Source organism: Ambystoma mexicanum, chromosome 2p, assembly GCF_040938575.1.
Source record: "Ambystoma mexicanum isolate Mex_15411 chromosome 2p, UKY_AmexF1_1, whole genome shotgun sequence".
Lineage (NCBI taxonomy): Eukaryota > Metazoa > Chordata > Amphibia > Caudata > Ambystomatidae > Ambystoma > Ambystoma mexicanum.
In genome coordinates this window covers 967,346,315-967,360,935 of record NC_090923.1, presented here as the reverse complement: position 1 = coordinate 967,360,935, position 14,621 = coordinate 967,346,315, and the positions used below count along the sequence as shown (strand labels likewise).

General features: G+C 49.0%; 1 protein-coding gene across 2 annotated transcripts in view; it reads left to right on the top strand.

Annotated features, from left to right (window-relative positions):
- Positions 1–436: 436 nt before the first annotated feature.
- The window catches only part of SLC25A45 (solute carrier family 25 member 45), a 308,119-nt gene continuing 293,934 nt past the window's right edge, over positions 437–14,621 (top strand). Inside the window, exon 1 of one of the 2 annotated variants that reach the window (XM_069644766.1) lies at positions 437–658. The gene's annotated coding sequence lies outside the window, so the exon portion shown is untranslated. The remainder of the gene's footprint in view (positions 659–14,621) is intronic. The other variant, XM_069644764.1, reaches the window with a different exon arrangement.

Below are 14,621 nucleotides of genomic sequence, written 5' to 3'. Positions count from 1 at the left end.
CTAATCTTCCAATCTTAAACAAAGTGTCGGTGTCATTCTTTGGTTCAACATGTAATGTATGACTTATGCCGGGAGGAAGGGGGGGGTGAAGAGGGTGGGGGGAGCGAGGGGGCTGGTTAAAGAGGGGGGGAGGACAAGGCACTGGATGCCCACGCTAAGGAAAATCACTCTGGCTATGTGCGCGTATTAAGTGTAAGTTAATAGCCAAATGGAGATGAGGGAAATCTCGAATGCGAAAACGGGGAGTTTGTCGAATTCCCAGGTGCGTACTGTAACCCGCCTCATTCTCCCTGCAACATTACAGACTGCACAATAAGGATATCGTTGTGTAAATGCTCCAGCTGTCCTGAAAGAGTTGTGTTAGAAATTCCGATGGGCTTGAATGAACGACTAGGAGGAGCCCATCTGTGCAAGGAAAATATGCCGCCGGCGGACATGCGTGGCTGCGTGGGCAGACAAAGGCCGCGAGCACTGAATGGAGTGGAAAGAAAACACCCGGAAACCCTATCTGCCTGCCGCCGCCTCGCAGGAGAGCTGCGCACGCCTTGGGGGCAACAGTCCAGTCAGAACACTTTTCACCCAGCTCCTGCTCCTCTGGGAAGCAGTTTCTTGGGAATTCGGGCCTGTTTACAAAGTGACGGAGCAGCACTTCCACCAGGTGAGTGTTTTAGGTGAATGTTACACGGTGGGCCCCTTTCTCTCTTGAAGTAAAGGCGCGCGAGAAGAGCAAGCGACAAGGGCAGATTTCCCCTGAGCCTTCATACAGTTTCTCGGGCAGTGCCAGTGTCGTTGCACGGTCAGACCGATCGGCCTTTTCTGGAGGCTGTTTTTTTTTTATTCTAAGTTTTCGTTGAGAGGCCTCTTTTTATCTGAATTAGAAGGATGCTTATAGGGAAGTCAATTCCCCAAAATGTCAGAGGGAGGGGAAGTGACATCATGTGCCAATGTCATTGGAGAACGCGACTTCACATGACCTTTAACCTTGATAACATCATAGGATGTGACATCACTGAGGAAAAAAGTCTGCAATAGGTTTAAACTTGATAAAATAACGTATACCTACTATAGCATAAAAAGTTCTAATTTAGCTGTCAACCATATGTTACCGAGGATACTACCTGGATATGCCACGTTTGCAGTGAGGATATGAACATGGAACGCAAAGGCCTGTAACTTCAAATGGCCAGTTAATGCCAAACTGTGCAAACAGTTTTTGCCCATAACTTCATGGAGCTCATCTTTAATTTCGTAAATTGGCAGCGGGGAGTCGTTACGTGTTGAAATAATCGCAGGTTGCTTCCTGCTGCCAAATTTTCATCGTTTGCACAGTGGAGTGCAAAAGAATAGGGCAAAAGGCGTCGTAAACATGTGCAAGCCGCCTTTTGCCCTGCACTTTTGCACTCCACCATGCAAAGTGAGGAGCGAGCATGCCAGGCAGTGTTTGCTTTTAATTGTGAGCGCTTCTTGCTATGCACGCATGCCAAGCAGCTCTTAATGTACTACGCCTTTTGCCCTGCACTTTTGCACTTCACCATGCAAATGATGAAAATTTGGCAGCAGGGTGCGTTTCATTTTCATTTCCTTGTATTTCATTTTCATTGTGAACACGGTAAGGAGTGTTCACAATTACAAAATAAACGCTGTCCAACACGCAAGCATGCCCAGCAGCGTTTCATTGCCATTGTACATGTTGCTGTGTGTACAATGGATCCCTTTGGGGTCATCCTGCTTTATGCTGGTGCATAAAGCTGGTGGACCCCATAGGGACCTCCTGCATTTGCGTAAGCATGAAAATCTATGTCGGCTCAAACGCTCGAGCATTTCTGTTGTGGAGAAGAAGGGAGGCGGTGGAAACGCAAGTTGCGTTTCACCCCTCCTCACCGCCATACACATGAATGAAAATTGGGGTAATGTTAATAGAAGGGGTAAAAGCCTTACACACAGATTTTATGCCTTCCATTAACATTATGCCCTGATACAAAGACATCTTTGTAATCTAATGTTCATGTGTTAACAGATAACTTGGGCTAAACTGCACAACAACCCCAGACTTGCATATAGTGGGAAAGGTTGCTTTAATGTGACAGGCCACAGCTTATGCTAAGCTGGCTCCTTGGCCTTACAAACTACTGATCATTAACAATTAACCAAAACAATGAATTAATTAAAACCTTCATTAATTCCTGTCGCTTGTTCCCTCCCCGGCCCCTCAATTCATCTCACCCTTCTTCCCCCCTTGTCCCTCATCTACTCCCCGCGGCCATACCTATTTCATACCTATTCATCCTTCTTGTACCCCCTAGGCTAGCCTGTCTGTGCAAACAGCGCTACCCCCCTCCTTTACTGCGCTAATACCCATTTTAGCTTCCCCAAGCACCCTCCAAAGGGCCATGTCCCCGGCACCCAGAAAAACACTCCCTGAGTTGTTCTTTCTGCCCCACCCCCCACTCTCGATTCAAATCCACACTTTTATCAATTCTTTCACCACCATCCTCAAATCCAGCAAATAATACTGATTGCCCAGCACCGACAAGTGCACGCCATCCTCTCAAAACAAATCAACATCCTTGCACTCAATGTCCCGGTGTGCCAAAGTCTGCACCCCCGGGACCTGCAAAATTTCAACATGTCCCTGTTAATCTTTTTCCTTTTCCGCTCAACTGCCCCTTACTTGAAAGCTCATCTCCATACTGTCCTAGTCCTCAGCTCTGTCCAGTACAAAGAAACCGCTGGCCAAATCTCCCGCAACCAGCTAAAAAAACTCTTCTCTTTCTTTATCAGAGCAACCCCAGAATCCTTCACCAAGTTATCCTCCCCCACATGCAAAAACATTGCCACTGACGCCCCATGCTGCTCTCTCCACCCAGCCAACACGGGCAGCAACGGGTCCCACCTAAGCCTTCCCACCCCTGACCATCTCAACAATGCAACTTCATAACTACAACCCAACTGGGTACTAAAAATTCTCTTTGCCGCAGCTCTCCCTGCCCATTTCACCATGGAGTGGCTGCAGATCCATATATGAGGAAACTTCCTGCTCCTTTAAACTGCATCTGCAGGGAAAAGAAAATTAGCTTCCCTGCTGAACCTCCCCACCCTCACCTAACCGCTCCCCTCACCCAGCTCTCTGATGTGCACCTTATACTTTGATGATTTCCAATGCCAGAAACTCTTCAGACCCCCCTCAGTTAAACCCAACTTACTCCCCTCTGACGATCCTCCAATCCTAAAAGATTGAGTACCAAATTCCTCAGCCTTCTCTACTAGTGCTGTCAAACCCTTCCTCATCACCCCCAGAACCTGCCCCGCCATCAACCCTTCCTCATTCTCATGCTGGAAAACCAAACCTTCCCTCTCAGGACATCTACTCGGCCACTCCAACCCAGCCTTTACTGGACACAACTCCTTACCTCCCCTGTCCAAATGAACCCAAAGACCTTTTCCCCAAAGATCTGTCTTTGATTTACTGATCCTACTATCTATACTCAAAAAGAGGTCATGGCGTCCCTCTGCAAGAAAGGACCCAGCATGATAACCTGTTCTGTGGGAATGTACCCACTCAGAGTCCGCAGCCACATGTTTTAGCTCACTGTACCTTTCACAAAGGAGGAATATCCATTTGCATATCATTCTTTGTCCCACACACTTGAGCAGTCCAGCACCGAAATGCTATGGTGATCCTCCTTCGGACAAAAGTACCAACAGCAACCCCAGACAGATGTTTTCGGCCTAGTTGCGCCTCATGAATGAGGTGGCGCGGTGCCTTTCTGAGCATAGTGAGCAAGGGGTCCACGTCTGGATAACCCTAGGGTAACTTAGGGTGACCAACCCCAAGTTCCCTTTACATTCAAAAAGAGGTCAGGGCGACCCTCTGCAAGAAAGAACACGGCATGATTACCTGTTCTGTGGGAATGTACCCACTGAGAGTCCACAGCCACATGTTTTAGCTCACTGTACCTTTCACAAAGGAGGAATCACAATTTGCATATCAGTCTTTGTATGGCAGGTGGTTTGCCATATTATCATGGATTGTACTGCACTGACCAAAGAAAGACAACGATATGCAGCGATGTTACCGCCAGAGGCTGCAACACTTTCATCCCAAGATAGATGGTCAACAGTGATGTTGGGCACGAATAAGAAGTTAACATTTAGAATTGTACATTTTTTTATACTACTTGCTACCTTCGTGGTTCTATGGATGATAAGGTGTAATGAAAAAAAGTTTGTAAACCAAACTATACTCATTTAATAAAAAAAGATCAGTCTTTGTCCTGCCCACTTGAGCTAAAATGTGGCTGCAGACTCTCGAGTAGGCACCTTCCCATATAACAGGTCTTTAAGCCATGTTCGTATTTGCAGAGGGCCGCCCGTACCTCTTTTTTTAATATCTACACTGTCTTCTGTGAGGGGTCAGAAATGTGAGGCAGATAGCTTTGTGAAGGTTTTTCAACAAATGCCATTTCATTAAATTAGAAGGTTGGATAAACACCTCACTATCCCTATCATGATGAGGATTTCCCTGCCTAAAATAAATGAAAGGAAACACTCTAACAAAGGATATCTGTCCCCCATGCTTATACATACAATAAATAAATAAGGCAAGGAATGAAAGTTCAAATAGAACGAAATTAGTATAACAATTGTGTTCGTAATGTACTAACAGTCTCTCCTTATAACCTGGGTGAATTCCCCTTCCGCAGGTTTATGCAGGATTCTGCTCCACAGTTCCAAAAATAAATAAGGAAATGCTAGTTTGCAACAAGGTTCTAACACAGTTCTTTGCAACTACAGCGCGTCAACAGAAAGTCTTAACACTTCAATGATTCAACAAAGAAAAGTAGAAGGTTCTTTTCTCCTCCTCGAACAAGAGTAAGATTTATCATCTTCAAAATAAAGAACCTTTTCTCGGTTCGTAATTAACAACAGTGATTGCCTTGGTCAGGATGATTTGTCACAATTGAGGAGTTCTGAAGAAATACAACTTATTTACAGCAGCTTTGCAAAGTTCTTTCTAAAGCACCATAAACACCATAGAGTTCCTCTGTCAACACCACTTTATAAAACTTTGACAACTTCTACCTGGTTTACTTCCATGCCAGGCTACTCCTCCAAAGGTATGCCATCCAGGTATACTGCCCTGCCCGCACACGTGCTTCTGTGGTTATAATCAAATGACAAGAGGTTCACAACAGTTTCACAATATTCACAATTTTGCAATTTCAACCTTTTAACAACTCTCCAGGGAAAACAAGATTCACATTGATGCTCTTTAATACTCCTCTTCAAATAATGCTCCTCTCCTTCTGAATAACAGTTTCCATAAGAGCAGCCTTTTTGCCACTCTTGTTTCGCCACTGCACCACTAACCAAATACTGACATGGATAGGGTCTTATTCGGTTTCTCCTTTGACTTTGGCAATGTGAGTTTACACCAATGTTTGCTATATGCTGTACCAAGTATTGCCAACAGGGTTCACAACTTAATGACCTTTTATTAGCCCCCTTTTTCCTTTTGCAATATCTTTTGGATTTGAATTGCTTTAATTTTAGTCTCTCTTGGCTTGGGCAATGGTTGTGTGCATTAGTTCTTATTAATATTGCCCCAGCGGGTTGCTTGATACGCCACAAACTCACATACTTAGCGTTACAGTGATTTGGTTTCGTAAAATGCAGTTTCCTCTGCTTTGAATTAGTTTGGTCTTCAAAATTACTTCTGGGATCACTTTCACTCATATGCAAGGATTGCTTTTCAATACTTTGGTATTCTGAATAATTTCTAGGATCACTTTTACTCATATGCGAGTGCTGCTTACACGGTGAACACCTGCCTTTAACACGCGAGTGGGTGCGGAGCACTCCGGGGTAACTACCAGCTTGTGAACAAACTGGTTAAAGTCATGTGCTTCACTTACCCTCGCTGTTCGCAGCACTTTTGCTTCTGTGGCTCCTCCCGACCAGGCACCCTGCTTCTCCTGGTCCGCTGTTGCCCGCACCACCTGCAAGTGGAGTTTCTCCTGCTCCCAAGGCCCTCCTGTGCACGCCAGCCACCGGAGACAGCCTCCTGGGAAGGAAAGCTTCCCTCGCCTTCGCTTACCGCTAGGCAGCCTCTGCAGAACAGGTCTCCAGAGCGCAAGCTTTCCTCCTGTATGCTTCCCGCTGCGCAACCTCTGCTCTGTAGACTACTGGAGAGAAAGACCCTCTCAGGACAAGCAGCTATCTTCTGCTGTACAGTGGTCCCGGTGTCTTCTCCCTCCTCCAGCTTCTGTCTCGGCTGCCTACACAAACCAACAGCTTCCTGCTCATGCTGCTTCTTGCTGCTACTTTTCCTCTTGCTCATGGCCTGCACCCGAGGGGGCCTTTTGAGCCTCTCAGTCTACCCCAGGTGTGGGTCATCTGAATTAACAATCTGACCACTCCTGCAGCATTGTACCTTTTTAGCCCTCTTCTTCATCCCAGTACTTAGGGAATTTTGGGACTTGAAGTGCCTAGATGCAAAATTCATTTTTCTTTCTTCTTCCGTTTCGCAATACCCCATTAGGGGGTTGGGGGTTTGGGGAAAGTTGAACAGGGGGGTTTCCCATTCTCCTCCTCCCACTTCCCCCCTCATGTGATCCTCCCACAGAACAGCACCCACAGGGCCGGGATCAGAAAGCGTCTGCCTCTCCCTGGCCACATGAGAAGGGTGCCAGGCAAGGTTTTCTGGGGGAATCATTACTGATTCATCACACTTCCGACAGAAAGATGTTCCCCAATCTCAGTCCCCCCTGTCCTCTGACACTCGGAAAGCCCCAAAAAACAACCAGGTAAAGCATGTCATAAACATGTCCCTCTCCCACAGAGACCAGCATATTCCCCCAACCTGTCCTTTACCTTCCCCCTTGCCCAGCCTTCCAGCATCCTGTTTGCCATCTCCTCACTACTAGGCTGAAAACCCAGGAACCACTTGCTGTAGAACGCAATACCAGCCAGCTTCTCTGCTGTTGTTGCCCTAGACCACCCCTTCTCAACGCAATCCATTATCCACCTCTCCCTGTCCAACTCTGTGCTTCCCCCTTTCACAAACTCCAACCAATCTCTCCTGTATGGTGCCCATGAACGTAAAGCCGATGACGCGTCCACTAATTGCAGTGCTCTCACTCTCCTAGCTGCCATAGTTCTTTCGGGATCCAGTGCCCTTCCACCTCTGCTTCCAGTGCCAACCCACTGAATCGCTACCACTGAAAATTTGATAATGCATCAGCGATACTGTTATGTTTCCCTGCACGTGTGCCGCCTTAAACACAATATTCCAACTCAGGCAGCGCAACACAAACTCCCTCAGTAGCCTGGACTCCCTCTGATCCTGTCTGCTCACATAAGTAACCGCTGCTGCATTGTACACATTGATATTCACCCTGTTCTCCAAATCTCTCCCCACAAATCCAGAGCCAGCAATGGAAGGAACTCTAAGAACGCAATGCTCCTCCCCCCTTTACTCTAGTGCTCTGGCCCTCTCTCTGCACACCATCTGCCCCGCCAATACACCCCAAAACCTCCTGCCCCTGGTACATCAGTGAAAACCTGCACCTCCCAAGCCATCGGGTCCCCTAGCAGCCACATTGACATTCCATTTAAATCCTCCAGGAACCACAATCACAACCTGCAATCCTCCCTGAGAGCCCCTGACACACTTATTCTGTGGTGTGGTTGTTTCGCCCCCGCCATTGACCGTGCCATGTTTCTGCAGAATGTCCGTCCTGGAGCCACTACCAGGCACGCAAAATCCAGTCACCCCAACATCTTCTGCATATCTGCCAGTGTCATCTTATGCACCGCCACTGCCTTCTCTAGCAACTGTACCAGTTTTCTCACCTTGTCGTCCGGCAAGCATGAGGTCATTGCCACTGAATCCAATTCAATCCGTTTTGTCCTCCACCAAAGGCACTCCCACCTCAACCATCAATTCCTGAAAACCTCTCCCATTTGTCAACACTCCTAATTTTTCCCACTCCACTTATAAACAAAAAATCATCCAAGTAGTGCAGCACCCCATCAAAACCTGACCTGATGTGAAGCCCACCTGTAGGAAATTCCTAAAATGCTCAAACAATGCACAATCCCATAGGCAATGCTTTGTCCACAAAAATCTGATCCTCAAACTACATCCCTAAAAACCAAAAGTCTTCCAGATGTCCCGGAAGCAACCTGAAAGCAGACTTGATGTCACACTTGGCCATAACTGCTCCCTGACCTTTCTCTCTCACAGGCCCTAGTGCCTGATCCACGCTTGCTTGGACACCACACAATCCTTTAGGGCAATGAAATCATTCACTGGCATGACATCTGGCTATGACAAATGATGGATTAGTCTGAACCCTCCGTCCACCTTCTTCGGCACCCCCCCAAAGGGGACACCACCAAGTCACCCAGCAAATCCACAAAAGGTCCAACCACCCTCCCTTCTGCAACCTCCTTCTCCAGTTTAAATCTTACAAGGGCCAGTCTCTCCCATGCAGACTTCAGGTTTTCTGCCCACCTATGCACTCTAGGACCCTGATATCCCAATTTAAAACCCTCCCGAAACCCGTCCCCAAAATCCTAGCTGCCTCCCCGTCTGGGTAAAAACACAGCCATTCCACCAAAATGTCCAATTTAACTGGGGTATAGGCCTTTCCCAACAACCCATCTCCCTGCACCCCTACCCCTCCCTCTGTCTCCTGCTGCGAAACATTGCATGACAGGGTGCTGTCCACTGAAGCTGCTGCACTCTTGCCGATACTTGCAAACTGCCCTGGCGCACCACTCCTTATTGAAAGCCCTGCATGCCACTGACAGCTGTCCTCTGCCTCCTTCACCCGCCCTGTTCAAGGCGGGGCAACCATAAAAGGGCCGGTAAGGCACAGGCAATCCGCTTGCTGTGTGTAATGTGGGTGCCGGGCACGTGGGCATTATCCACTGTAACCATAGATATGATATGATATGGCATTTATAACGTGCCTATACACGAGTGTTTCAAGGCGCGATGAGGCAAGGGCGGGGAACAGAGGGAAGACAGACAATGATCCTACTAAGCCAGGTGTCATTCAGATCGCGCAAGTACGTGGGGAGGGACAGTGCAGTACATGGGAAAAGATAATAACAATAAGTAACGGCCAGCAAGTGGCAAGTGCAGGGTAATTGCAGACATCAGGTGTCACAGGATGGTAGGGGGACTATAGGGATACAGAAACAGTCCCCAAGTGCGGGGTTGCCAGGCGGGCAATGCAGGTGTTTGACACTGGCGGGGAGGGACCTGGGCCCGAGATCAGAGGGTGTCCAGGTAGCCAGTGCAGTGATCCATGTCAAACTCCCCCCACACTGCCACCGGGTCCTCTTCCATCCTTGCCCTGTACTCTTCATCTTGCCTCACCCGTGTAACAAAAGCCTTCCTGATAACATCCATATATTTAAAGAACGCAACACTCCTCTTCGGGTACTTCGCGCAGTACACGCTAGCATATATAAAATGCCAATGTACAATCGTGACAGGCACATTCAGCCTCAATGCCAGCTCCGCTCTTCCTCTTTTGATCCCTCTTTCACTGTCCCTTCACTGTGTAGCAGCTAAATTACATCCACAAATTCTCCCGCACAAATTTTGTCCTTGGTACCCGCCATCAGGTGCGTCCACCGCACAGCTTTGTAATACCCATTTAGGGTAATTTCTTCAACTTATATGTACCATCCTTATCCCCCACAACACTAATCTCCCCCACCACCGGTACCACCTATTCTGCTACCTTATCTGTCTTCACCTCCACCGTGCTTACACTCCTCACCTCTGCTCTCACCAAGGCCCCTGTAGCCACTTCCCCATCCTTCCTCCCTGGGGTCCGCCCACCCCCGTCACTCCCACCCCTTTGGTATCCCCACCTTAGCCCCAACGTGACCCACACAGTGGACCATTCCCTTCCTTGTTCACCTCATGGAAATCTGTCCATGCTGCCCACTCACCATCCTGGCCGTAATACCGCCACTTCTCCTTTCCTTCCTGACGGGGCTCTGACTGTGGGGCCACAAAATACATCAGCAGATCCTCTCTGCGTGTTAGCCTGCCACCAGCCCCACCTCTCAACAACATTTCCCTTACTCCTTCCATATCCCTGTTGCAACCCCACCTGTCCTCCCGCACCATACTACCACCCCTTTCCCTGCTCTTCTTCTCTCCCCCATCCCCATGACCTCCCTCCTCCCACAACATCCAATCCTCCTCCCCCACATCCTTCTCAACTGGCATGTATCAATCTTGTTCCGTAAGCCCACTTGGGTCAGGAAGATCCTCCTCTTGCCAGCACAGGGTATCGAACCCAATGCACTGTGGCGTCTTCTTGGAGGGGCTGCCCCAACACCCTCCCACTCTGCTCTTCTTGGGTGAGGCGTCCTGTCTTCTACCCTCTGTTCTTCTGTGTTAGGGGCTGTACTGCACCCTCTTGGCTGCTCAGCATCGCTTGCAGGAGGGACCGCCATGAACCATCCCCAACCTCGCCTTCTGTTGCAACAAGGGCTGTGCTGCGCCTTCTACGCTCCACATCGCTGCCTTGGGAGACCATCCTGGACCTACGCCCTGTTCTGCCAACAACTGGGGAGAGCATCCACCTCCTCCCCGCTGTACTTTTCTGCAGGCATTTCCTCCTTTGCCCCCTCTTTACCACCACCACTTTGTGTTCCCGTTCTACCCCTCTCCACACCCCTCCGCTCCTTTCTACATTCTTCCTCATGGCCATGTCCTCCCCGCAGCCCCCACTATGCTCATCTTCCCACTCTCTGCCTGCAGTCCCTGCTGCCCCCGCAACTCTACACGCCTCGGGATGTCCACCCTGCTTCTCCTGCCCCCTTTCCCCTTCTCTTTAGCCCTCCCTCCACCCGTCCCCGCAGACGGGTTGCAAGCCACCACCACTGCGAGGGCGCCGTCAAAGGCCGCCATGCGCTGGGGCCTACCCCCTCCCGGACCACTCTTCCCTGTGATCGCCTGTACTGCACCCTCGAGCTGGGCTCTTGATGCCCTGTATTTGATACTCAGAGTCTGCCGCAGGGCATGGGCGTCCACTAGCCCCCGAGACAAGCCACCTCCAATCCCCGCCTAAGGAGAAAAAAATGTATATATATTTCTCTTGTTTTTTTTATTATCCCCCCTGCACTGCCCCCACTTAAAGCCCCCTGCCCAGGATCTATCTCACACTTAAACAGGGGCCTGGATGCTCCTACGTTGCTACCCCTGGCCAGTGGTGAGATGCCACTTTGGCCCTCCAGAATCTGCTCCATTTTGAACAGGTTGACTTGTTTAGGGATTGACCGAAATGTTCAAGAGCCACATGCAAGGTGCAACGCACGCAGGGTTGATGGGGAGGTGCAGAGGGATGCTTTTGCACCCTTCACGGGATACTGTAGTGCATTGTCTTTAGAGGGTGCCCGCTTCCCCTCTTTAAGACTGTGGCTTAATGCACCGCACCAACACCTGTCCAATTATGCTTCCAAGTATTAAAGTGAAACGGATGGCGTTTGGAATGAAAAGAAGATAGGAGAATCTTCATTGTCAATTTCCTTCCAATGCTGTCTGCTGGCCAGCCCAAGACGTGCAGAAACCTAAATTATTAAAGCGAGGAGCAAAGCAGCAACAATGAAAAGGTCCTTGATGTCACAATAGGAAACATTTATGGACGAACCCCCGTCATGATCACTCTGGGCCCGACTTAATTCATGGGAGCCTCTTCACCAAACACCAGAGTGAACGGAGGGAGGGGCACCTGGGCTGCACACTATCAGTGCACTGCTCTCAAGACTGATAAACATGGCATTGCGCCAATGTCCTGCAGCAGGGACCAAAGGGCACCTTTCATAAGTTGAGGGAGAGTCAGGCCACCTGCCAATTAGGTTCTAGCAGAGTGCTTATATTTTCTGCTTTTAAATAAACACAAACATAACAGAGCTGTTTTACCATCAGTGTTTGGCGCTCCTCATCCATTTAAAAGGAAAATGACACAGGCTGTTTATGATTGGTTAATGTGCTAGGTGTAAATTAAGACTCATATGTCGAGGAGAGGAATCGAGAATACAAACGCAGTGAGTTTGGTACATGTAGTACACCTCGTTTTTATTTCAACACTATAGAAGACAAAATAAGGGCATCCTTTTGTAAAGCAATTAAATTGCCTGGGGCGGCTCGTTCATAATGGGCGAGTGGGCGTTGACCCACAGGGTCTTGGCCCCTTCTCACCCATTATGGAGGAGTCAGCCCAGTGAAATACGAGCACTGCCTCAGCTGTTTTTTTCAGCTGGGGGAGCGCTCTTAACTGTCAAAGGGAAACCCTGTTTCCCTTTGGCAGTTCCAGTACCCTAGCCATGCAAGCTCAATCATCCATGCAAGGCTGGGGGCGTTTTGCTTCCCCAGCCTTGCATGGCTCATTGGAAACGATGGCTGGGGAACTGCATGCCTGTATGTGCAGGGGGTGCTCCTGCGCCTCCTCGCACATACAGACAGAGCAGGCTGGAGTGGAGTGTCTTGTCACCTACACTCAGGCCCAGCTTCCTGGTTCCTGTTCATGCTAGCAGGGGCCTAAGCGCTGGAGAGGAAAGACACGCGGCAGAAGGTAAATTTGTTTATGTTCATGTTTTAAAAAATTTAAATTATGTGTGTGGATGCGTGCATGCTTGTGTTGTTAGGTGAATGAATGTATGATCCGTGAACCTCTGATAAGACCTGCTCTCCAACCTTTCAGTGCTATGCGGATGACCCCCAACTCATTTTCATGCTCCCTTCCATCACTTCCTCTCCTTCTCTCATCTCTGACTGTCTGTCTGCTATCCAGGAGTGGTGTGCCGCCAGTTATCTCTGCCTTAATGCCAGTAAGACTGAGATTCTCCTCATTGGCACACCAGCCCCCTCCTTTCCTGTTGCTCTCAAGCCAGCCACTCTTGGCCCTCTTCCTGCTCCCACCCGTGAGGCTAAAGACCACGGGGTCATTTTCGACTCCACACTTTCCTTCTCTCCTCATATCTCTGACGTCTCTAAGAAGTCTCATTACCAGCTGCACCTCCTGAGAGGTATTCTTCCTTTCTTCTTTCCTCTCCTTCCCCCAGAAGCTCACTGTCTCCAGAGCTCTGGTTCTCTCGAGACTGGACTACTGCAACAGCCTCTTTCTCAATCTGCCTTCCTCTACTCTCCGCTCTCTGCAACTCATCCAAAACAGGACTGCGAGACTTGTCCTTGGCCTCAAGTCCAGGGATCGTATCTCTCCAGGACTGAAATCTCTGCACTGACTCCCAGTGGCGGCGAGGATTAAGTTCAAAACCCCCAGCATTGTCCAAAAGGCCGTCTGGGGTCTGGGACCTCAATACCTTCAACTTGCTCTTCCTAAATATCTTCCCTCTCAAGATCTTCACTCATCCACCTCCAACCCCCTCAGGGTCAGCTGCTTCTCCAAGCAGCAAGTTGGGGGTAGATCTCTTTCTTCTGCTGGGGCCTCCCTCTGGAATAGTCTCCCGGCCCCTCTGAAACTTGAGGAGAACCATCTCCAATTTCGGAAGCACCTCAAGACCTTCCTCTTTGCTTCTGCTTTCTCTCCACCTCTACCCTGCTGATCTCCTGGCTGAATCTGAAACTGCACTGGTTACCTGGCTACCCTCTGATCTCTGGCCCAGGTCCCCTCCCCGCCAGTTGCACACCTGCGCTGCCCCCCTGGCAACCCTTGCACTCGGGGACTGTTATGTATCCCTACAGCCCCGACTAGCACTTGACACCTGATGGCTGCACTTACCTTTGCACTTGCCACCTGCTGGCCACACTTTTTATTTATTTATTTATTGTCTTTATTTATCTTACTGTTATCCTATGTACAGCACTATACCCTCCCCTTTCCCGCCACACTTTTCCCCTTTCCCCCTCCCCTGCACTCCCCTTAGCAATGCTTCACCTACTTAGAATTGTGGACATTAGCCTACGCTAGACCCAGATGGGATTGTGAATGTTTGCAATGCCTCTCCTACCTAGAATTGTGAACATTAGCCTGTGCCAGACCCACACAGAACTGTGAATGTTAACAGTGCTTTACCTACTTAGCATTCTGGACATTAGCCTGCGCCAGACCCGATGGGATTGTGAATGTTGGCTGTGCCTCTCCTGATTAGATGCTTAGAGTTGTGAACATTAGCCTGCGCCAGACCCACACAGAATTGAGAATGTTAGCAATGCTTAAACCTACTTAGAATTGTGGACATTGGCCCACGCCGGATCCGGATGGGATTGTGAATGTTGGCTATGCCTCTCCTACTTAGAATTGTGGACATTAGCCTGATTGAGTAGATGAAACAGAAAATGGACGGAGTGGACTGAATGAATGGGGCAGAAAGGAATGAATGGAACCTGCTGAAACCGCTCACACATTGTATCACAGTACACCTGTTCCCCATGTTGTTGCCATATATCTGTATCCCCTGTATATGCTATCTATCTGCATCCCCATATATATCTGTATCCCATATATACCTGTATCCACCCTGTCACTATATATCTGTATGTCGCTATGTACGTCCCCACCGTCCTGCTCATGTGCCTGGTCACAGGTGCTTTTACTGATAACCACCATATCACACCACTATGCTTA